General features: G+C 41.9%; 2 long non-coding RNA genes across 2 annotated transcripts; one reads left to right on the forward strand and one right to left on the reverse strand.

Annotated features, from left to right (window-relative positions):
- Window positions 1–2,392: 2,392 nt before the first annotated feature.
- LOC122466132 lies at window positions 2,393–5,271 on the reverse strand. Its single transcript, XR_006291441.1, has 4 exons — window positions 5,026–5,271; window positions 4,571–4,599; window positions 4,352–4,456; window positions 2,393–2,640 (listed from the first exon to the last, which is right to left on the reverse strand). It is a non-coding gene; the product is annotated as an uncharacterized LOC122466132 (long non-coding RNA).
- Window positions 5,272–5,493: 222 nt separating this feature from the next.
- LOC119566528 lies at window positions 5,494–17,988 on the forward strand. The gene is made up of 3 exons (XR_006291442.1): window positions 5,494–5,629; window positions 10,233–10,325; window positions 16,401–17,988. It is a non-coding gene; the product is annotated as an uncharacterized LOC119566528 (long non-coding RNA).
- The last annotated feature ends 7,836 nt before the right edge of the window (window positions 17,989–25,824 follow it).

The raw sequence follows: 25,824 nt of genomic DNA on the forward strand, positions 1-25,824 counted from the left end.
GGAGGAGGAACTTTAAGCATACAAAGTCGGGAGGGAGACTCGGGCGCATGTAATCACCACCCCATTCATGTTAGACGCTGGCAAACTCCCCTCTGGCATCCGGGAGCCAGGCAAGGCTCCGGTGGATGGGTGTGCTTCCTGAAACACATGCTTAGCCTACCATGTCTGTTCATCCCAGCTGCTCTTCCTTGAAACTCCTTGAAGATGGCATGTTTTACGGCTGCCTGCGTGTCCCCATCTGAGGCCCTCATGTGACACGAGCTGTCTTCAGTCCAAGTACCAGTGTCCTCCTGCCTGCAAGACTCAGTCCTGCAGGAAAGGCCATACCTCCGTGCGCACTTGCTAAAAATAATGGCCAGGGCTGGAGTTCTGTGCGAGGGTTGTAATGTAGCAGCCCTCTGTGGCCGAGAGAGGCAAGTCCTGGGTTGGGGCGTGCGGGGATGTGCTGATGGCAACGCCTCTGATCGTGCTTTCTGGCAGCTGCCTAATAACAAAGAGGGCTCGTCGGCTCTTTTAAAAAGCCAAATCTCTCCCTGCGCCTGGCGACGCCTATGATGTGATCTGTAATAGCTGTGATTTTTCCCAATGTTGCTGTATCACTAGCAGTAGTTGGCCATGTTATTGTCTGGCTACAAAAGAGAGAGAGAGAGAGAAACAGCGTTACTTCATTGATCGCAGTGTATTGACATTAGGAAATTCATTGCGAAAGAAGTTGATAATAATTAACTGAGTTAATAAATAAAGAATGTGCTATACAGATTAGACAGTAAATAACTTACTACCTTCTTGATTCTCCTTGCATTTTGTTTTTCATTCAGTCAAGGTGTGAAGTGGGTTGGTTGGTGGGGATTGGGAGGGGGGAGGTAAAATATGTACTCTTGAGAGAGACTATTTCCACCGCATCAATAAACCTTTTCTTTTCCTAGGGTGTGTGTGTGGTTTTTTTTTCGAGTCTACGAGTCACGATTTTAATTTTTAGCTACATGCCTTGTGCCATCTTCCAACAACAAGAGATCTGTTTAAAAATAGCATCGACCTATTGCGCTCGCCTTTTGTGGATATTTTAAGAAGTAGCTGTGTCCTTTTGTCTCACAACTCAAGAGCAAGCGAACTCACCTTGAAAGGTCCTGATTACCTTACTTGAAAACATACAGTGACTTTGGGTTGGCTCCCTACCCCCCCATCTACCTGGAAGCCAAATATATTAATTCCTCTTCCCTCCTAATGCTTGTAATATAGTTGGGGGGGGGGGTATATTTTCTGGTTCGGAGATGGGCAGGATGGCGAGTGTGAAGGACCTTTCTTTGCCAAATAAACTCTGCATTTGTCAACAAGACAATTCCTTTTGTTTGGTCGCTGCTTCGTGCATGGTGTATTTTTTTTTTAAATTATTATTATTGTTAATTTGGGGGCGGTGGGGGTGTGTGTGCCACTGTATAACATCAGATTTAGCCATTTGCGTATAGCAGCATTATGATTTTTAATTGCAATTTCATTTGTTATTCTCTCCCCCACCCCCTCTCTCTGTATAATCTGGATCATTGCTCTCTGTAGCTGATTCCGTGGGAGACCAAGCAGAGTGCGTGGGTGCAGAATATAGAAAGCCAGAGCCATAGAATCTGTTATTTGCGTCACTCTTGGAGACGGGGTTGTTTGCCTGACAAATATACAGAATTAATCCTAGTTTTATCAATATCTGTCTTTTGCTACAATAGCCAAACACGAGCGTAAGGTGGTGGTGGGGACTAGATGTTGCTGAATGTTGATGGTTTTTGTCCAGAAAGCTGCGGGAGGGTGCGAGTGTGTGCAGGAGAGGGGGTGCTAAAATATATTCAGCAACCCCTGTGCTGTTTGCCTGAGAAATACAAAATCTCAGATTTTATTCCTATTTCTGTTTGCTACAGTTGCCAAACATGGGGTGGGGAGATGCCCCTGCATGGTCTGTCTATGCAGATTTCTCTCGCTCTCTGTGTTTTTCTGCGTGTGTGTGTTTAAAATATATCCATACCCTCAGGGCATATTTTCCCCCCTCTCTCTCTCATAAATACACGCACACCCCACAGGATTTTTGTGCAACTGTGTGGAAAGCTGCACAACACAAAATATGGGGCTTGCTAATTAACTCTTTCCCTCGAATTGAAGTGCTTTTCTGCAAGCACAAAGCTCCGAGCACAGACATCTTTTATGATGAACTAGAGCCTCTGAAGAGGAGAATCTGAACGTGACGTCAATAGCTGATAACTGACGCAGCCTTGCAAAGGAGTCTCAGGCTGGCTCCTTGTAGCCTGCAAGCCCTAATGATTCTATTTTTTCCCAATCCCCCCCTCGTAGTGAATGACTAGAACGCGCACACACACAAACCAGATTTCATATATAGCTATATATAGACAGAAAGCTTCTTTATTCTCCAAACAAAGGAATTTGTGTTTTTTTTAAAAAAAAGCATTGAGTGGGGTGGAGAGAATTAAAGAAAACCCTTTCTTTGTGCATCCAGTGTATGCAACCATCGCTCTGTCTCTCTCGGCAAAACAAGCTTCCCTGCCAGAACCCCACGTTGGTGCATAATGTTAAACTGGTGCATGGTGGTGGTTGTGTTTTGGTGGTTGGTTGGTTGTTTTTAAAGCCCACTTCATAAAGACCCTGCAAGTAGACAGACACAATAATGCTTACAAGGCAACAGGCAGAGAGACACAGAGAGAGACAGGCTCAATACAACTGTGGATTGGGGTTTTGTGTAATAGGACAGCACGGAAGGCGGTCGTTTTTTTGTTTTTGGTTTTGTTTTGTTTTTAATTCTCTGCAATGATGCACCTAAAGCAACCGTGGATGATGGTGCAGAAAGAAGCGGGGGGTGATTTGGGGGGGGGGGGGGGGTTGGTGGGAACGTAATGCACATTTAATGTTTTGGATGTAACGTTCCAGCGAAATGGCTTTGTGTGTGGATTTTTTTCCCCCAGTACCTGCTAAAAATAGCATCAGGGTTTTGATCGCGTTCCAGAAATAGACAGAGGGTTGCACTTGTATAAAAAGAGAGCGCTGGTGGAAGAAAACCTGGACATCACCGCAGTATTTTTTTTCCAACTCCTGTCTGGAAATTAATTGTTGGATTTTTCCTCTCTCTCTCTCTCTCTCTCTCTCTCTCTCTCTCTCCTCACCCCCCACTCTCGTCCCGTCCCTCTCCCGCCCCCCTCCCCCAAGCAAGGAGTTCCTGTTTGGGTAAGTAGTGATATTTCCTGTGCATACTGCAGAGAGTGACTTTATTTTATGCATGCTTGGTTTTATTATTTTATTGTTTCTGTTCAACCGAGGGGGAGATACTCGTTTGCATAATGCATTTGGTGCATGCACGGAACCCAGAGACAGGGAATTCTTACAGAAAGGGGAATCACCCTGTCGGTAAATCTCTGAATCAATAGCGAGCTGCAACTCTCTCTCTCTCTCTCTGTCGGCGCTATTGAGTCCTTCATTCTCTCTGTACCTATCCACTCTCTCTTTTTATTTTTCCAATGGGTGGCTAGACACACTGTAATGGCAAAACTCGCTTCGCAGACTGAGAGGGGAACTCTCTGTGGATTGCCTACAGAGAGCCTGTCATATGCTGACACTACAGTCCCCTTATCCCTTGCAGCTGGACCAGGGGAAACTACTGAAGCGCAGGCTGTCTGGGAGCTGTCCACTAGCTGAGGTGCTGAAATCGCTGCACCGGCTGCTTAGCTTGCGCTGGAGGAGTTCACTTTCTTCGTTCGATCTAGCCCATGTCTGTAGGTTTAATGGCTTTCAAAGGATGTTGTAATCTCTGCTGCACTCTCTGAAGGACCCCGGAGGATGCTGAGATCCCTGCTTATTCTAAGCTAAGAGTGGCTGGGCGCTTCCCTCCCATTCAGGTTTCCCCATCCGTGCGTAAACTCTGCTGCTGACTCTGCTCGGAATCGCCTGCCCTTCCCGCCTGTGTGTTTGAAACAGTCTGTACCTGATGATGGTGCTTAGCAAAATAAGAGGCTATAGGTTGCTTTATTTGGACTCACCCCTTCTCCTCCCACCTCATTTTCCCCCCTCTAAGTGCTCACACCTTCTACAGGTCGTGTGTGTGTGTGTTGTTATTGCCTTTCCTTCGCGTCCTTAGTCATAACCTCACCAGACGAATTGGTGGAATGACTGAATTAGAGGCGAAGTAGTGGGGCGATTGTTGTGTGTACGAAATAGATGCAATGCTACAAACACCAATCATCCCCTTTTGGAACCCGGGATATTCTTGCTAGGCTAGGAGCATGCAGGTTTATAGGCATTTCAGTTAGCAAAAACATGTCAGCAGGTTGCATTAAATCACACATTGACACTGTACAACACTCACATGCATCAACCCATTCTCCTTAACATGAGAAGGAAGAGGAAATTAATTCCCGACCAGATGGGGGTGGGGGTGGGGGGTCTTTTAGCCGCAGACTTATTTCTATACCTGCAAGGAGTAGAAATATTAAAGCCCGACAATAACAAAAGAAAGCAGATTTCAGTAAGTACATCTAGCTAGCTCAGCGAGACAAAAAGCAAGCTTATAAAATGGTGCACCTACCACTCCAAGCCCAGCGACAGTTGCGGATCCTGCAGACAATGACATGATGCAGACATGAACATCAGTATAGCATAGGACATATTTATTTGTTTGTTTGGCAAAAGCACATCTTGGCTAACATTGCAGGCAGTAACTTTATATATATAACAAGGCATCGTTTCTTGCAATTAATAAAACACAAGCCTATGTATTCCTAGCACAGTAGAATGCCACCCACTAATGTCCTTAATGTAGAAATCGTCCCTTTCCCGAGCCTGCGTGGTCGTATTTACAAACTGATCATTTAAAAAAAAATCCACTTACAACACGTGTAGCCAATTACTGTAACTCTTAATATAGCTCTATAAAACAGTCATTAGCAACCAGAAATGCTGCCCTCCTTTCTCCCGCTCCCTCCCTTCCCCGACCCTCCCCTCCTAGATCATTGCATCTCTTGGCACAATGCATAAGATTACCCTTAACTGGATCCTATTAAATAATTCAATGGTGGCGGTGTAATTTTGGTTGGAAACTGCACGGATTTCCAAGTCGTGACTGTAAAAGTGAGTAATGTGCGCTGGCTGCGTCATGGCTCCAGTCACAGATGGTTCCAAACTGAGCAGAAATCGTGACTTCGACTTGAGACGTCCCCTCTACATGAAAAGACCATCCAATCAAAACGGCGTCAGGGGGGCAGCTGGACTCCTCGGATCTCGCTTTCTCTTTGCTCTCCCATCCGTGTGTGTGTGCCTGTATGTATGTATATATATATATATTATATATATGTGTGTGTTTATATATGTACGTGTGTGTATTTATATATATGTGTGTGTGTGTATATACACACACACACATATATATACCCACACACACACCAAGTTGCAGAAGGGGAAGGGAGTGGAGGGGTTAATCTTGAGGAATCTTCTGCACTTAGCAAGATCGTGACCCTCCCACACAGTACAGTAACTTATATACATACCTGGAGGAAGGAATGCTTTGCTTTGGGCTTCCTAAAAATATTTGGTGATGGCTGCACCCTCCAACATGCTCATAGGACCGGGCACTGATGCACCCACAAAGGTAAGTGATGGGGGTTTAAAACTTTTTAATATTGTGGTCAGAATCCCCAACTCTGCAGTCAGCCGGGACGCTCGGTTGATTGGCTTGGAGTTTCTGAAGCAAGCTGGTGTTGTTCGGAGCAGTCCGCAGCGAGGCTAACAATACTTTTGAGGGAAGATGTAGGGGCGCGTAGGTGGTTTGGATCTAGAAGTGTGTGTTGTGGTTGTGGTGATATTCCTGGTGTGAGTTTAGTGTGCCGTTACAGCTGATAAGGCAGGAACTTGGCTTCTCGGCACCTCATTTTGGAGAGTGTATATTGATCAGTGACAGTCTGTTCAGTGTGCGAGCAGACGAGAGATTAACTTTCAAGTTCTTGAGTTATTGTTAGTTCTGCGAGTCCTAGTCGATCTTCTGTACGATATCTTCAACTTGAGTAGTAACCCGGTTGATGCCTGGGGGGAGAGTGGACACTAATTTGCCTCTATACGGCTGCTGATCGGCACTAGGGGGGCTACTAATTTCCAGCAGGCTTTGTTCAGAAGATCTCTGGAGTAGTTCTATGACACATCCATGGAACTTTTATTAACTGAAAAGGGGGTTGCTTGGGCTGAGTTGAAGCTCAGAAGTCACGATGGTATTAATCTTTGGTAATAAGTGGAAAGTAGGCAGTTTCGTCTCTCTGCCCTCCCTCTCCCCCCACCCCTCATATCTTGGGTGCTCAGTCGACTGATGAATTGATATTGGTGGCATACATTGGCCATTGATGGGTGGCAGCATCAGCATAATTTGCTGACAAATGCCCTGGCCAGTTTTAGATTACTTGAGCTTCCTTCATTGTTACTAGACTTTGGGCATCTCATTGTCTTAAATATACCTGGAATTAATTGCTGTTTGGATATATGCATAATCCAGGTCCTCTCTTGATTTGATTTATTATAATTTAATTGTGTCTCTTTTGTTCTGGGATTGCATGGCAACACTATTGAACGTGCTCTTGTCTAGGATTTGTTGAATAATTAGAAATGGAAATGTTTCTCTCTCTCCCCCCCCCCCGTCACCTCTCCCCCTTTCGAAAAAAAGGAAATGTGAGGCGTCTCCTGATTGGTGGGTGACGATTTTAGTCCGCACCAATGAGCTGTCTGCCTGGTCTCTATTTATTTAGTGCTCAGGGGGAGAGTTTTCTCTTTACGCAGCGCCTGTGCACAGCGCTAGACCCTCTGCTCGGGAGCAGAGAGATGGGGGGACATTCCGAACTCTACCTTGCTCACAAAGCCCCCAGATCCTGCAAGCCTGGGCTCCCAGCTCCTTGGCGGGGAGGGGGAAAGAGGAGGACAAGAGGGGGCCCAGTGTGATGGGGATGGGCTAGGGGAACCCCCCCTCCTCCCCCACCGCTTCCTCTCCTGAGTTGGGTACATCGCCTTGGGTTTGGAGAGGGACTTGGTCGGGATGGAGGGGGTGGGGAGGGATCCTGGTGTGTCTGGGAAATAATCAGCCGATCGCCTTTGGGTCGTGTGGATATTTTGGTGGCAGCCGGATGGATGGATGTAGGAAGCCGCAGGAGACTTTGTCCTTCGCGAATCTTTTTGCGGTCTGGGCTTGCTGTATATAACTACCTAGCCGGGAAGCCCTTACCCCAAAAAGCATTCGCGGAGGGCGCATTCGCCGAAGGAGCAGCAGCTGCGATCGCCGAGCCTTGGACTTATCTAGACTCTCTTGGCTTCTTTACCTTCCCCCTCCCTCTTCAATCCGGCCCCAATCCTTCCGTCCTGTGTGTATATGTGGAAAGAAATAAACACCCTCTCCCCTTCCCCACCCCGCTTGGTCACCGAGACATTCAGTTATTCACCTTCGTCTTCCAGCCTAACTTTGTAATCGACTTTTGTCTAACGGGGCGGATCACACGTTTATTCGGGTCCTTTTATTGTGGATTGTATTTAATTATTTTTTCGTAAAAAAAAATAAAAAAAAATAAAACTTCCCAAAAGTTCTCAGCCCCTCCTCCCCCCACCCCCAAGGATTTTTTAAAAAGGGGATTTTTAGTGGATCGAAATGATTTAATTAAAAAAAACCTGAAGCGGTTCATTAAACTGTCTCTTTGGCCGGGAGATTGGGTTTATTTCGAGGTGGGGAGGGTGGGATTTTCTGGGATCACCCCATAAAAAAGGGAGGGAGGAGGAGAGGGAGGCGCACGAATCAGCCGCGGTTTGGGGGAGACCCCAGTTACCAGGAGATGCACCATGGAAGCGCTTGCCAAAAGCGCCTCCCTGCACACTTCCACCCTGATTTTAGGCAACTTGCAGCCCGTTGATTCCCCAAATCATCCTTTCCCCAACACAAAGTAGCCCCGAAAGGGGTAAAAAAGGCGGAATCCGGGGGGAAACCCAGCCGAGGCGATGCTTTTGGGCGAGGTGATTGCAGGCGAGCAAAGCAGCATCAGCTCTCTGGCTCTGAAACTGCCTTGTTCCAAGCACACAGCAGTGAGAGCATCTATACAGGAGTTAGGAAGGCTGCATTCCTTCTCTTTGCAGTAATTACCAGGGGCGGATTCCGTGGGCCACAAATCAACCCCCCCTCCCTAATTGCTGACCCCCAAAAGAAAAGCGATTTAAAAAAGTATACCCGTGAAGATCAGCCCGGGGAAATAGACAGGAGCTGAGCAGCAAGTTGGCAGTGGAGTGCCCGGCTGACGCAAGACAGGGGCCTGTGGTTCAAACGTCTGTAAATTTTTTTAAAAGGGATTATTATCTAAGATCGGAACTGTTAAAAACCACCAGGGTTCCCCTCCCTGCACCCCTCTACTCTGCACAGAGGGGGATCCGGCTCGGAAAGGGCTGGCTTTGTATTTGAAAAAAGTCTGCATTGAAGACCCACAGGGCGAGGAGCACAACCGAGGCAAAGAGTTAATATTTCTCCAGAGATAAAAGATATTTTGAAGCCCTGGTTGTACTTTATAAGAGAGTGAAAGGCTGGCTAAGGGATAAGCAGGGAAACAAGGCGAAAGCAAAAGCACCTCGCTGTTTCTCCGCACCCCTACCTTAGCCAGGACACGTAACTGGCTTGGTGAGAACAAAGGTGGAAGGGTCACAATATCTCTCAAACAGACTTGCATATTCCCAACTGTTTGCTCTCTCCCCTTTGGAAAAATAGTGTTTGTCCTTTCCAATCGCCAGCAAACCTCTGTCCAGGGCTTTATGCATGTGAGCATCTTTTAAAGGGAGACAAGGTTTTAGAGGGAACTTAAAAAAAAAAAAAAAGGAGTGATGAGACGGATCAGCAAAGATCAGGCTATGGAAACATCTTCACCATTTCCTACCTAGCCTGGCCCAAGGGAATTTAAACCAAAGGTGATTTTTGGGCAGATAAGAAGAGAATGTAAATCCGAGCCACCGTGGTTTAGATTCACATCTCTTTACATTGCCAGCCAACTGTTGCTACCATTCTGGGGACTGCTGCTGCAGGAGTGTGAACGGGGACTTCTCCTTTCAGCTACATCAGGGGGCTACTCCCAAGCTTTGCTCTCCAACGTAGGGGCCAGTGAAAAAGAAAAGCGAGGCATTTGTTTCTCTTCATTTTATCTTTTGGAAGATTTCCTTTAATTAGTGGAAAGTTGGAAACTTGCATCAGCCCTGATCATTTAAACAGCAGCAGCAGCCTCCACGCAAGGGCTCGGGGGCTGCACCTTAAGAAACATGGCAAATACCCCATTCTTAAACCTGATCAACCAGAAAAACAGCCGCGGAAAGAGGCACCTTTTGGATCGATTAGATTCTCCTAGCGGATTAATTTGCAGCTTCTTTAAAAGGGTTATAGTTATTGATGGTTCCCTCCGCCTCTTCCAGACGGATACCCAATTCACAACGTTCCTTTGACTCCACTAAGGAACTAAAGGGCCTCACTCTGACACCATACAGTCTTGTCTATTTCATTTCTTTATGAAAAGCAACAGCCAAACCCGCCCGCCAGCTCAAGCTAATGCTGGTTTTAAACTCCCTGAAGTTACGAGGTGCAGTTGCTTTAGCAAGGGAGTGGGTCAAGGGGCGGGGGGCTTTCCTGACCTTTACTGCTAACTGTTTTGCACTGAAGGGTTTGTTTGATTTGATTTTTTGAATGAATATGAGTATTAAAGGCGAGTCTGGGCAGATTCAAATCTGCCCCTAGGCAGCAAAAATGTTTCCCTCCTACATTTCATGGCTACTTTTAATGTCTGACTGATCAGAGCCCAACTCTCACTAACACAGCCTGGGTGTCTCCGCAAAAGCGAAGGTGAGTCAGGAGGATGCGCACAATTCCTCTCAGAAAGTGAAGTTCAAAGCTCCAGGGGGTGGGAGGGGATGTCTGCGCCTCTTCCTCGCCTTTCCCCAAATGTTTAGCTAACGTGCTCTGCATTCACTTAACGTGCTGTCGATCCAGCAACCTTCCCTCCTGGGTGACATGGTCTTTGGGTAAGTTTCGGGCATCAGTGTCCTGTTGAACCCAGTGCAGGGAGATGAGAACTACCCCGCTGCTTCTTACTGCATAGACACAAGTTTTTTAAAAAATCCTCTGTTCTTGCAGCTCTCTTCTTTAGCACCTCTGGGTGATGTGCAGCACATACGTGTAACGGGTGTCTGTGTCTCTCTTTCAGGCTGGCCTAGACCACCATCTGCTAAAGGCTACTCGGAGGTTCCGGATTCTAGTCGAGGGAACAAGAGGAAGACTCCAGTGCCTGTAAGACCAGGTGAGAAACACACAGCAGAAGCTACCGGCACGATCCCAGTTGTCACTAAAGGTCACGTAAACTACACAATCCCATTATTCTAGATCCATTGGACAGATGCATCCCTGGTGTCACCACATGGGAGTCCAGGGCGTTACACCAGCCTCATCTCCGACAGCCAGTATTAGTGCTCGCGGTTTTCTGTGGCAGTAACAGGTGGCAGGAGATGCAGGGTAGCTCGGCCTGCAGCCAGTTTACCGTTAATCAGCAGGGCCGTTATTAAAAACCAAGTGTGTGTGTGTGGGAGGGGGGTAGTTATGGGGCCAAGCTTCCAAAGTAAGTTACTCCCAGTGACTTTTAGGGAGCTTGCCTCTTAATTCAGTCCGGAGTGCTTCTCGTATAGAAGAAAAGAGAATTCCCTGCCCGTGTTCCACCCCGTCCTCCGAGTGAAAACTAGCCCAGGGCCTTTGCTTGAACGTGCCCTCAGCGTCTCTATTAACAGCCCATACCACGTCCAAACGCCTCTCAGTGCCCCGCGAAGTTAGAGCTGTTCAAAGCTTTGAAAGGAGCTCGAATCCCCATTGTTCCTCCCTGAGCTCTCCTCCTCGTCGGGCTGATCTAAACCCAGAACCGATTCTTGCGTGCAGCACTGCTCGGTTGTGTTACAGCGAATTGTGTGTGTCTCTAATGACCTCCTCTCAATGGCTATGACAAGATGGAGTGCTAGAGGCCTGGCTAGGCAGTCCTGAATCAAAACAGTACAAAAGGGAAGAAGAAGCAGATAAAAATAGAGCTGGATTTCAACTTCATGTCAATTTTCCCTTTTTAAAAATCAAAATTAAATCAACTTTTCCATTAACTGGTAAATCCCCCTTTTGAATAATTTTCTGTATTTCCTTTATATAAAAAACAAATTGGAACATATACATAATATATAATTTTTACTTAATTTTACGGGTAACTTTTAAACCTGTTACGTCCACTATGACCGTGGGCTAAACCCTAGCTTGTCTTCTGCAAGTGGGACTTCGCACAATAAATCGAGCAAGTCTTGACCTCATAGCAGGCCTGCTTACATTATTGCTTTACAGGAGGATAGTTCCAAAATATAACAGTCGCATTCTCATTTATACTGTCACCACCCCAGCCCTGAAATGGGGCCTTAACGTGAGTGCAAAGGTAATTTACAATGAGCTGGCACAGGGCAGTGGGCATGTTCATAATAGAGGAGGAAAGTTTAGGTTCATGGAAAGAATTTAAGACAATAATTTAAAAAGGCTAAAATTTCTGTTATAATGTTTTCCTAAACTACCATCAAATTGATTTGTAGAAAGTCTACCATTTTGAGTAAGAAAAAACTCAGCTAGTATCAGGATAGGGATCTTTTCATAAAATTTCATACCATATTAAACAACTATCTTAGCTTCTTTATTCATTAGTGAAATTCTTTTTCAACCCATATGTTAATGCTTGTTCCAAAGTCTGCAGGTCTTTTAGTTTTAAGCTTGTAGGTTTTTGATTAATGCTGAGAGAGTTGGCACGTCATTTACGTATAGATTTGTAGTCATGATGTAGAAACATACTGGTCAGACTTATTCATGGGGGGGAAAAAAACCCTTATTTTCCTTCATTTACAGTAAAAGCCTCCTGTTTTGTTTTAACATTATATCAGTTTTAGAAAAAGGGAGAAAATATATTTGAGTTACAAGTAAAAGACTCTCAAATGAATAATTGTAGGAAAGTGTCTTTTAATTGACTATATTTTGAATTCTAAATCCCAATAAAGATGATGCAAGAAGGCTTTTTGTTAGAAGGCCATTTCTGATATTCCATTTTGGCCTCTTATGTCACATAAGGCTATTGTCTTCACCCATATAATATACAATTTGTTGTAACACAACAAAATGTCATCGTTTGTAAAGGTGCTGTTATGGACCGGTCTCATCACAACTTTGGGGTTATCTTTTCTACATGATCGGGGACAAACGTCTTTCGGCCACATAAGGCCTAGCATTGCTTTCCTGATATCCCTTAATTTCTGTTTTTGCAATAAACATTTCTGCATATCAAAATATAGGAATGACAAGCAGATCATAGTAGTTAGAGATAGAAAAGGCTTGTTAGATCATTGAGTACATACTCCTGTCAAGCCAGCATATCATCTCCCCTGAAAGAGGATATAACAAATATTAAACAGTCACTACACTTAAGACTGGTAAAAAGACCAAAGAGTACATTGCAAGAATCATGGGGTGAGGGCATGTTAAGTCGTGTCTGTCAGCATGCTTAATACAATTATATAGAGGCTAAGGGCCTATGAATGCAATTTCTGCACAAGGCCTCTAAGCCTCCTGTATCACTACCACTTACACACCAGGAAATACGTCAAGCCCCACCTGCTAAAAAACTGCTATGTGAGTAATAAACTGCATGGAATAGTGTCTGACCCCCTTTTTGCCCCCCCCCCCATCACCGAACTTTTATTAGTATTTGAATCATTTACAGATTACCTATAGGTCAGTCGCAATTCATTCTCTTTTAAATAGATTATTCTACTGACAATCATTTGGATACAATGCTAATCAAGAGTTGGGTAGCTGGTATGCTGCATGCAGATTTGTAAATAAAGGCCTTCCAAAATAGGATGCTCAGAAATTAAATTTACTACTACTAGTAGTAGTAGTACAATTGGGGACAATCTTTTTTGTAGTTTTTGCAATTTTTGATAACTTTAAATTGCTATTAAAACGCTACTAATCTCTTATTTAATCAAGATATTTATTTTAAAATATCTATATTTACTCTTCGGGACTTGTATACAAAGTAATCTTTTTGGCTTTAAAACTTCTAGACATACTCCTGGTTGTTGTTTTTTCCCCAAATGAAAATATTTGTCTTTATCCTTTCTAACAGAAATGAAAACCTCACCTTGTTAGTAGGTAATGACCCTGCTGGGGAATGTTAAGTAGGTTCTGCTGACTCACTTAGGGTATCAATACTAGGCTTTTTTTTTTTTGCTTTTTTTTTCCCCCCCAAAAAATACTCCCAGTGTGGCTACCACCAGTTCAGTTTCACCAGTGGAAATACTGGGGGCAGGGTGTGGACGGACAGGGCTGTATGATGCAGTGCTTAAAATACAGGGTGTCACCAATACATTGTCTATACTAGGGGTCATAGCATTACGATCCTTGATTAAACTGAACCAGTGGTAGCAATGGTGGGAAATTTTAGCAAACAGTATATTCTTGCAGATAGCTCATTAATCCCCAGTATAAGGGAGATGGAAAAGGACATAATGCATGGGCTGAGCGTCTTGAGAGAGGAACCCTGGGAGCAGCCAAGCCTGAGGAAAAGACTTGGGCTGGATTTTGTGTTGTTTCACTTTGATTTCTTTTTGTGAATAAAAACAAACCCCAGAAAGGAAATATATTCTGACTCGCTGCGAGTTGTGTGGACTTTGTTTGGAGCTGAGAAGGGAAGTTGTACAGTATTTAAATGTAGACAGTTTTCTGTATAAGTGACATGGTATCCTGCAGAAAAATACACCCAGGTGAATTGATGGCTAAACAAAAAATATGTTGAGTATATTTCAGTAACTTATTTTAATTCTAGGTAGTCAAAGCTGACTAGTTTATAGTAGATAGCTACAAAACTTGTCTGTGTAAATCAAGCTTTTCCACTTAAAAATCAAAACACAGAAATTGCAGTCATATATTTTACAGCAAATTCTTTGGTGCTGTTCTGATGGGTTGTGAAGGACAATAGAAGCTGCTTTATTAATTATTCTTTTTGCACATATAGAAATGAATCACAGCACTAGCATGACACGAGTTTTATTTTTAATATGATCTTCCTTATCCTAGAACCAGCCTGAAATTGTAACCAGATGATGCCCCACGCTGCCAGAGTCGCCCCCAACCGTCAGGGTTCCAATCCCCAGGCCAGTTAACCACAGGCAGAATTTTCAGGTGTGGTGATGATTGTGCATATCTTCACACGTACAGTAGCAGTGCTCCGTACTGGGATCATTTGGGGAGAGCTCTCTTGCCTCCTTGCATTAAATCACTTGATAACAACCCCAGGAGACCAAGTGGCCTTGTCAAGCGGTCAGCTAGAGGCAAGGTGTGATTTCCTGTGTATGCCGTATCACCACTAGATTGTTGCATTATGATCTCCAATGTGCAAGCAGCCCACTCCATTCCCAAGCAGGAGAACAGGAGGATTGGCAGGCAGGCAGTGGAGAAGGGAGACAAACATTATACTTTTTTGGTCCTCCCAGTCCAGCCCATTTGTTAGCTAGAGGGAGACACTGAAATGGTTATTGAAAGTTTTCCTTGATAACTGGGAGTAGGTGGCTAATGTTGGGCAGGTATCTTTTCAGAGGACAAAGCACTCAGGGTTGTACCAATCTCTTGGTCAAGCAGCCAGTAAAGACGGGTGTGGCGAGGGGAAGAATTGTTCCTTTGTCTCCTGCTTTAAGTGAGCTGTAAGTAAACAGACTAGAATAATGATATTTTAAATTAGTTAGGCTAAAGTAGGCAGAAAAACGACCCAGGGTTACTACTGGGAAATTCTGAATGTTTTCTGCTTGGGTATAAACCTTTATTGAAAGTAGAAATCAGAGAAAATATCTTCTGAGGACGTTATTTTTTAATGGACACATTTTTAAAATTGAAAGAGGAAATGGGAAACATATTTGCTAGATGCAAATTCCATGCCCCTCTTACAAGGACCCAGTGCTGCTATTTTTCCTCACTGAAGAATCCATATGCACTCGAGTCGTTCCAATTAAACCTACCTGGGGGAGGAAGGGCTTCAGGATCTGACCCAAAATATTTATACTTTTCCCTTTAGCAATACACTCTGCAGATCTGATTTCTTTACTCTAGGAAATATTAATGTTTTATGATAGAGGGAGCAAGGCCCACACCCCTGGAAACATATATGGGTGTTGTCCGTAATGCTGGAGGCACAAGAATGTAAGGCAATGGGTGTGGGTGTGATCATACAGGGAATGAATGACACACAGCATCCACTCTGGAAAAAAGGTCAGCATTTCTCCAGAGAGGACGACAGGAAAAAAAAGGCCACTTAACAATGAGGAAGGGTGGGAAGAAGTAGCCAGCAGCCAATTCTACCAGTTATTTAACCTCAATATACAGAATGTAAAGGCAGCAATGTTATTTTAACTTAAGTAATCAGAGCTGCATGCACCCAATGAAAGATACAAAAGCCAACAATGAAATGTCTTTATGCCCTTGCCTTTCTCTGTCTGGAATGCCCATCTGGTGACTTGCTGACATTCTTGATGTCTGGAGGAGCAGCCCATCTCCCTTCTGACAAAATGATGCCAGTCACCCATCCTTTTCTGGTTCCCTCTTTAAATATCCTTAATTATGGTGTTGTTTTAATTTATCCCAGCACATGGAGCTTTACAGAAAAAAAATCTAATGAGGTCCCTGACCGAGGGACATGCCATCTAAGGCCCCAGTCCTAAGTTTGGATCTCCATGGGTGGACTCTTGTTCCACATGCAAGCATTCACCTCTGCAGATCTGATTGCAGGATTGAGGCCTCAGTTTGATAGATAACAGAGTAATAACAAGCCACAAGGTGTGTTTGTGGTGAGAGTTGGAGGGGAACATGTGAGTTAAGGAAACAGGAGAGATGCCGCAAAACATGGGGAAGGGGCACACAGCTTTGGGGGGCACCGTTATTTTTGTAAAACATTTTGTAACTCTCCCGTCCCCTGCAATCCAAAAAAAATTAAAGATCCGACACTTTTACATGTAGATTTATTTTAAAAATCTGTCCAACATTAACTCCCAAACCCGCCCCCATCAAAGCAACAACCTTCCTCCATGTAGACGTATCCAGCTGCAATATGCCTGCCAGCAAAATATACTATGACGTAGGTGGCATAATAAATGCAACTCAATGGCATAAGAGATGTCTCATCATGCTTATTTTCCATTTCTTTCCCTCTTTTTCTCCTTCCATTTCTCCCCCCATTTCCATTTCCTGTCCCTCCTCCCTAACTCTCTCTCCTTCCACCCCATCTCTTTCCCTCTCCCTTGGCGTCTTCCCCAATTTCCAGAATGCTATTACTGGAGGGGGTCCTCAGCAGATTCCTCTATCACCCAGCTTCTCCACTTTTGTTCCCTGCAATGCATAAGATGAGCACTCATGTCAAATGCAGAATGGGAAGAGCTGGCATGCAGGGCACGAAGCACAGGAATCAGCATGAGTCTGCCCAGCAACAGCAGAAGAATCTGCCCAAGTGCTTGCTAGATGGAGTGGCCACGCTCTTCTGCCACATGCAGTCCATCAGAGACCAGAAGGGAGGTAGCAGGGTCTGTTGATATAAACATGAAGGAGCACTCTATGTACCAGAGGGTTTTGTACTAGTGCCCATCAAAATCATTGTCTATGCCCCAGGTTATTTAGATTGGCATATGCAACTGTGTGTGTTGCGTGTGCCTAGCACTCTGCAGGTAATATGACAGATTAGAATGAATCAGCTAGTGGCAATACATTGCTGATGGCTTTGAAAATGGTGATGTAAATCGAGGACCATGTGGTCTAGGGTGACCACCCAACCTTTTTTTAAGGAACTGTCCCTTATTTAATTGATTTGTCCCTGAGGGTGACCACCCATCCCTTATTTTAAGATGTATTGAAATGTTTTAAAACTGATAGTGTGTCATTTTAAACATTAAATTAATGCTCATGATGATTGCATTGTATACTTGAGGGCAGTAGAAATGCACACTGGAGAGAAAAATACATGATATGCTACGGGCAATGGTGTTTCCTTAAAACGTCCCTTACGATGTCCTTTATGTTTCATGTGGTTTTCTCTTATTCCCACCTGACAAAGGTGGTTACCCTATGCAGTCCTTATTTTGTGATAGGTTTAGGAATGCAAAGGCATGAATGAAGAATCCAGTGCACATATAGAGAATGCATTATTATGCATCCCATTATTACATCAGTATTTATATGTGTGTATAAAATAGATATAATATTATGATAAAATTGTGGGAAAGGATCAGATTTTAACTGAATGAAGCAAGATAATTCAAAGTGTAAGTCACTCATTTGTGCCCGGAGCTGATATAGTTTGTGTTCTGTCAGGTCATCCGTTATGCCCCGGGCTCCTAATACCAGGCTTTACTACTAGGTTGAAATACTTAAGTCTGATGGGAGGGGCCAAGTTGTGAAGTTGACCCCAGCTGGTAGTTCTAAGCTCAGAGAGTGTGCAGGATCAGGCACATAGTACTGTGACCGACAACATTCTTTTAAAGCAACCCTGTAAAACTCTTTTAAATCCAATGTTTTGTTTAGTTTAAAAACAAAAAGAGTGTCTGGAGAAGGGCTACATGCTCTGACAGGAAAAGGCATGTTCTCCTGATTTAAAAAAAAAACAAATTAAAACCATTTCTTCTTCATATTAAAATGTTTATGTGTGATGTTAGAAAGCCAAACGCAACAGATTTGTACTTGTAGATGATGGTGAGGAGGTGAAAATGGCTAGACAGTGAAAATGACTGGCTGATTTTCACTGGCCAAGCTGAGTGAAATGAGACAGGAAAAATAAATAAACATACGTGGTGAGATATCACATTAGATTTATTTAATGCTTTCAGTTTTGATAATCTAAGATACTATTAGACACAAAGGTTATGATGTTTAAAAATATGAATTTTAAGTTGATATAATAATTTTAACATATTTCATGCAGATCAGATTCCTTTTATTTGTTGGTATGTATGTGTGCTTATGTATGTATACATATAAATATTACAGGATTGTGTGTGTGTGTGCGTGCACACAGACCCATGCACCTATAACACACATGCATAGAAAATATGAATAATAAAGAAAATATGTAATCACCTCCCCGAGAGTCAAGAGTTCTAAGAATTTTTAAAATATGTACTTACTTACTCACCAGATTTCATTGTATGCAAATGAAATTATAGGCAATTTCATAAATAAACATCTGCTGACTTTTTAAGGCACATCCAGTATTATTTACCCTGCAGTCAATAACAGCATGTTTTAATCTATTGTATCTTAGTTTATAGAATTAAGCCTTTTAAAAAATTGTATATTAACCAGTGATTGGCTGTGTTTCATGCAACTGATAGTCAGGATTTTTGGTTTTGGTTTGTTTTGTTTTAACCCTGTTTTTAACCAGATAGCCAGGAGAATATAGTCTCAAAATGGCAGCTGTACATACATGCAGCTAGCCCCTGACACAGACCTTTATCCCCCTATTTGCAAACACCGCAGCTATTTCTCTAAATAAAGTAACTTCAGCCTGGTCCAGCAAATGCTCACATTACCAAATGGAGTGCTCATTATTCTGAGCTGTCTTATAATAGGACTCAGCTTGTCCATGATAGGACTTCTCCCAGTAGCAAGCACTGCTCTTCGAAGTAAGTGTTTGCAGGATTAGATCCTTTTTTTTAAATTTACATTTATTTTTTCCCTTTCTCCCCTCAACCTGCAGCAAAATCTCTCAACCATGTTGAAAATTAAGTTCTTGCTAAATTTCAGTTTAACGCAAATGATCATATTCCAAGAGTGGAGGAAGACTTTTAAATACATCACCTAATGTAGGCATTTTTCTTTGTTATTATTTGTAACTGTTTCTGTCGAATTTAGTGCTGGTGAAAGACAGGACGTTGGCGGAGCTCAACGTTCACGTCCTCAAAAAGCCCAGCAGCAGGAGAGACTCGGGCTTCACCTTTCCTTTGCTCCATGTGGTCCCTTGGCTATGTTCCTCAACTCTAAGTTAGAGGAACGACCTTTGTGGGTGAGCGGGGAGTTCAGTTTCCTAGGGCCTTGCTGCTGAGACTGCCGAAAAGAAGCCATTTAGTGCAGCTGTGATGAAGATTTTTATGTGGACACCTGTCCACTGGGAACAGGGTTGAGACCCACCAAACTCATGTCCCACAGGCTGCAGATTCTTTTCTTTGTTTGTTGCTCTGATCGTTCCTGGGCAAACTAGATTTTTCCCAATTTAATTTATTTTTAAAAATAAAAAGCAGGTGTCCAGATGAGAGCAGAGATGCTACTTTTCAGCACTCGGTGTACTAAATATGGCCAAGTAATAATCCCTTGCAAATAGGGATCTAATCAGTGATACTCATAACAGACATAAATACAAAAGGCATGGTAACCTGTTATAATATATCTGTGTGCATAATGTAGTCATTTAACTTCACATGTTGTTCATGGCTTATGGACCCAGTTCTGATTCCACTGAAGCCATTAGCAAAGGTCCCTTAGACTTGTATCAGAAGAGGATTGGCTCTATAGCAATCATTTCTTGCTCTGAAATTCAATTATTTTAACCCATTTTGCTATGTGTTTTCTTCGCTGTCACTTATTTGATCTTTATACACACACACACACACACACACACACACACACACACACACACAGTAGAATACTCTTAATTTGAACATTTCACTTGCTGTCACAATTTAAGTGGGTATCCCAGTTAAGAGAAGATACCTTTTTAAAAAACAAAATCTGACTAGGCCTGAAAAAAAACATTGTACAACGTAAAAATTATATTCACTGCATTTCATCTTTATTTTTTCTTTTCCTCTTAATATGGATGCTTCTGAGTGAAAAGATCACGACTTAGAATTTCATAGCTCTATAACACCACTTAACCCATTGGCACCTGATAAATATGTCTCCCAGTAAGTGGAATTTTTGCTAATGCTGTCCCAGGTAAACAATGGACATTCCCATTTACTGTCATTAAACTAAATCAGTCTCTTGACTCATTCTAGTTAAGGAGATTTCCTGAATAAACATGCACTGATAAAGTCGAGTATACTGTACGTGAGTGTGTGTGCACATGTGCATGTGTATGTACATGTATGCAGGTACGTGTGTATGTAAAAATATTTTCACTGGCAGCAGAAGTTAACAAATAGCATATAATAAATCTATTATCTATTTATCAGCATACGGTAGTTTCAATAGTTTAGGAGAATGTAAAGCTGTTGAGGAAAATTGCAAGGAGTAATAATACAAACTGAAATAGTCAGGCCAAAAAAGGCCTGTCACAAAAACTCACTGACGTTCCAACAAAAAACTTTGGAATTTAATATTGCTATGCGCCAAACCCTGCTCACCTAATTTATTCAAAGCCCGATCCAAAGTCCACTGAAGCCAATGGAAGTCTTTCCACTGAATTAAATCGGCTTTGGTTCAGGCCCTCCAGGAGCCCCATTCATTTCAGTGAAATAACTCATCATTTAGGTGACCAGGATTTGGGCCTAAATGTATCTATCCAAAAGCAAAGTATTTTACATGTTTTGTGTATATATCTCACAGTGTGTGCGCGCGCATGTACATTAGCTGTGCACACAAACATACATACACAGCTGTGTATGAGAAGGAACGTTATAGGGCGACAATCTCCTTGCTATGCAAAGGTGTAATTTTTATCCGAGTGATGGGCGTTATGCGTGCGCCCGCAGGGAAAACATACAGTAGAGTAGTTCTTGCTGCTTTTTCTCCTGTCTCAGTTGGAATGGTTTGTCCTTGAAGGTTAGAAAGATTTTGTCGATCACCTGACATCATGATTTTTTTTTCTTGGAAACGTACTGTCATGTCACAGGGACAGGTAACATGAAGTCACGAACACTTCTCTGCAAAGTGTCTAACGTGCCAAAGGAGAAATATTATCTGAGATAGTATATAAAGCCACTTAGGAACAAATCCTGCTTGCCTGCTTTACCTGAGCTGTCCTGATGAAGCTCAATAGTTTAATTTGAATTATGGATCTAAAAATATTTCTAAGTTTCAAACCTAACTATTTAAATCCAAATATTTTGTAGACATTACATCAAATAACCAAGACCGCATTTATATTATTATTATTTATTTGTTTATTTATTGGTCAAAATTTCCAGGCCAATGAAATTTAGGAGCCTAACTTCAAGCAACCACATTTGAAATTGTTGCCTATTGTTTTTATTCTTATTTAAAGCACCATAACTTTGCACTAAATAATTGAATATAACTTTTGCCTTAAGAATAAAAATAAGTGGAATCAAATCACTCTTACCATGGTACAGTGTATTACTTTCTGGTTCCAGACCATAACTCCATAAGAATGAACAGGAGTTATGGGATAACCCATAAAGGAGGAAACCCTTAGTCAATTCCTTTCCTTTTAGGAATTTTTGTTTCTATTGTTTTTTGCAGATCTGAATGGTATAAGATGCAAAAATATATATTCAGTGGAAAAAATAAAAGAACTCTGTTTATAGTGACGTAGAATGAAAGGTGAAAAGTGTGTTAATACATCCCAATATAAGAATTGCATGTCTGGTTTATATGGATTTTTGGCTTAGGGTGAAAGTGTCCTGTGAAATCTACTCCACTGGCATAAAGTAACTGGACTGTATATGGGATAAGTGCAAGTGATCTGGGGAGGTGATATCCACCTCCGTGCAGAGGCTAGGGCACAGGGATGGAGTCCAGCCTCTTATGTGGTTGAGACGCTAGTCCATAGGCTACATTCCAGCCACAGTTGCTCAGGGCATGGGAGCCACTGGATCAGTGTAAAAATAGAGCAGACATGGTTCTACACAACAGGTAGTTTTCACCATCCAACCAACCACCCCCGCCCCCAACCCACCCCCGATCTTGCAAACACTTAGACACATGAACATGTACAAACTCCCACTGAGTTCCATAGGACTACACAAGTCCATAAAGTCACTGACGTACCTAAGTGTTTTCAGGATCAAGGCCATAAGAAGACTTCACTATCCAATGGAAACAAAAAGGGAGACAAAAGGAAAACAAATAGAACAATCAAAATAAGGGAAGAGAATAAAACATAAATGAAATCCTAAACATTTACTCTAGTGGGCTGATTCTGAAGTCAATGGAAGTTCTGGATATGTGAGGAATGCAGCGTCGGTGCCTTTATTGGAAGGAATATCTACAATAGTTTTATAAGTTTTTTAAATTCAAAGAAAATTGTAATGGAATCCCTGAGGATGTTATAAAGCAGTTCCTTAAAACAAGCATTTGTGTAGCAAAAGTCAGGCTTAATGGAAATTTGACTTTGTATATATTTATTCAAAGATCCACTATATGGGCAAGAGAATCTTCTGTGAAAGACAATGTGGTAAATGGTAAGTCTGTTAGGAATGATACAAATAGAAAACCTATGTATGTAAAGGCCAAATACTTCTCATTTGCCAAATGGCATTATTTGCTGTACACGTTTCAAGTAAATGAGATTATTTGTAAGAATTCTCAGAGCAGAAATTGGCCCTAAGAATTAACCTTGAGTTGAATTTCTTTCTAATACTTAAAAAAAAAACCAAACAAACCCCACCTTATAACGGAAGTAAGAAACAATAAAAAACCTTGCTATATCGTCTTTGCTACAGCAATTCAGCAGATTACAGTTATCGGCCATAAACTACATAATGCATCCATCTGCAAGTGATGTCTGAAACAAAAAATAAAAACAATGGCCATCTTGCCTTGCTCATGTGAGTACAGTCCCATTTATTTTAATAGAAGTAGAATGAGGCCCATTGGCCTCAGAGGGACAACTCACATTTGTAAGGAAACGAGGGTTTGGCTCAGTCATTCTTATTTGCAAACAAAAGTCTGCAGCACATTTAGAACCAACAAGATGGATTTAGGATGAGTTTTTCATATGAATGTAACCAAATTTAAGAAGGAAAAATAATTCCTTTGAGGTGATAGTGGAAGTTGAGTGATAAACAAGCTTGGATCAGAGAAATTTTTGTCAAAGCATCAGATGTACTGCCATTTTATCACTGTTAATATGAAGATTGTTAAATGAAGTTTTTTTTATCCTCTTTTTTTCTTTCTTACAAAATAACAAGACATAATTTTCTTTCTTTTCATTCCAACATGAGAAACCCATTACAAAACAATTTTGCTGATGATAGTGAATGCTGACGGTTTTTTTTCCTTGTACAATCTACTAATTAACAATTTAGCCAACTTGCCTCTATTTGTTGACCATTCTAGCTAATCTATTTTTCACTGATCATTTTCAGCTGTAGTTTCTTTCTGGGTAGTATCTGTGGCAGGTTTTCACTTCCCTGTAATTCTAATCTTACATATTTCTGATTAATATTTTTTTTTCTTTTTAAATGAGAATTTTCCCTACCAAAATTTTACATTTATTTTTCAGTACGATAAATACTTCATACATAAGTTTATTTATTCTGAGGAATCCACTGTTGGGCATAACTATTCCAAAAGTACAAGGATGTAGTTTGAGGGCTGTGAATAACTTTACTTTGGCAAGTAGCTTATTGAAGCCCATAGGACTACTCCTATAAGTAAATGTTTGCAGGTTTGAGGTCTCGGGTAATATATTTGGATGAAAGCGGAAGAGAATAACTGAAGATTTTAGGCCCTTCCTTTGATTCTAGCTCCAGATAAGGATCATCAGGAAATATAGCAGCTTATCTTGTGAACTTGACTGTGGTGCTTGGTACCCACAATATACAAATGAGGTTGTTTGGTTTCTTTGTTTTGAGCTGTAAGGTGATCTCTGAGTACCTGAGATCACAATCAAACGTCTAATGTACTGATTTAGATAAACTTCGGGCTAATACTTTTTAGCATGGAGAAAGATTCTGATCTGATTTGACTTGTTCAAGGAAAGTATATAAAGGAGCCTGAATCAAAAATTTGCCAATTTGTCAATGGTGTCAAAAAGTTTACTTAAAGTTGCATATTGGCCATCAACCTTTTTTCCTACCTTAATAAAAACATTGTTGTATTTATGGTGTTTTTTGTGAAGACTTGTACGATTTCATGATTTTTTCATTTTATTTCTGTTTTCCCAAACACAGGAGCAAATAAGTGACCAGCTAAGGACAAATAATGGACATAGGTCTTGATTCTGCTCCTGTTGAATTTAATGGAAGCAGAATCGGGCCAACAGACTATTGTACTAAAGCCGAGGGCTGGTGTTATTTGAGATTTCATTTGCATACACAGAATATTTCACAGTCCAGAGGACATATAACAGTATTCAGAGGTCTGTACTGTGGGCCAAAGGAATTTAAGGCCATTGTCAACAATATTAAAACACAAGCTAGGACAAATCAATCTGTTTTTATAAAACACTTTATGTGAGTGTGAGGTACTGTGTGCATACATAAGAAAAGGCAAATTGAAGCTGAAAAAATAGAAAGGGATATTAAGACATGTTGCTTGTGCACAAATGACAATTATGCAAAATAATAAGGATCAAATTCTGCTCTCAGACACATCCGTGCCTCTCCCATTGACTTAAGCGTCTGAGAGAAGAATTTAGCTTTACGTATTTTTCACCTAAACAAAGATTATTTTCTTACATTTCTAGAGTGGTTTTCATACCAAAGGATCCAAAATTGATTTTAAAATATATACAAAGATGGCTTCACTATTACTGAAGTGCAGTTGGCTTTGGAGTTAAACAGGGTAGCTATTCAACTGTAAATAGCAACAATAGACAATAGGTTTGGTTCTGATACTAAAGAGGGATTTGCTAGTGGGTGGAATTTTATGTTGGAGACAACGGCCCATTTCAAAAAAAGAGGCGAGAAAATGCTCTAAGTTGAGCATGTGTTGGAAGTGTTACCTGTTCCTCCCACTCTTCTGATCGCTCCCCGTATTTCTCCTCCACTGGTGTATACACAAGACCAGCCCCACTTCAGAATGTTATGTCCAGTGGCTAGAACAAAGGATTAGGAAACCGTACTCTGCCACTCACTGTGTGACATTGGGCAAAACGTTTTATGTCTCAGATGGCATTCGGTATTTAAATTAGATGGATTTCAGCTGCATGGAAGCTTCAATAAGCAGACATACTTTGGGTGGACTATCCCTAAGTGTGGGGCCACTGAATCACAGATATGGGTGGATGTTTACTTGTGACAAATTGTTTTCTTATCTCACTAGTATAGCCTGCTAACCCCATCTGAATGGCCAGTTACAAATGACAACGTCTAACGTTTCCTTTCCAAAATAGGCAGTTTTCTTTCTTGCCCTCCTCATTAACTATTGTTAAAGGTTCTCCGCAAAGGGAAAACATGGCCTTGCTTTGCTGCTGTATGAAGGCTTGAAAGATTTTGGGGTCCTTCCCCCACATACACACATGCATTTTTCACTTACTTTAACTGCTTGTTTTTACCTTATGAAGGATCAGGAAAATCAACTCATATTTTTCCTGAATTCACAGGAGGTCTCCTTAAGGGACCTGGAGAAGGGAAGGGATGAAGTGCTTAATCTTGAACAATGCCATTGTGCTAGATACTGTACAAACACAACACAAAAAAACAGATTATAAGATTAAAGGGGCAGGGACTAAGTATAAGACAAGAGACAAGAGAGGGATACAGACTGAAAGGGAGTACAAGGAAACAATGAGATAATATTTCTCAGCATGATAGGCAGTGGTGATATCATGATCTCATTAACTCTTCAGTTGCCTA

Source organism: Chelonia mydas, chromosome 6, assembly GCF_015237465.2.
Source record: "Chelonia mydas isolate rCheMyd1 chromosome 6, rCheMyd1.pri.v2, whole genome shotgun sequence".
NCBI classification, from domain to species: Eukaryota; Metazoa; Chordata; order Testudines; family Cheloniidae; genus Chelonia; species Chelonia mydas.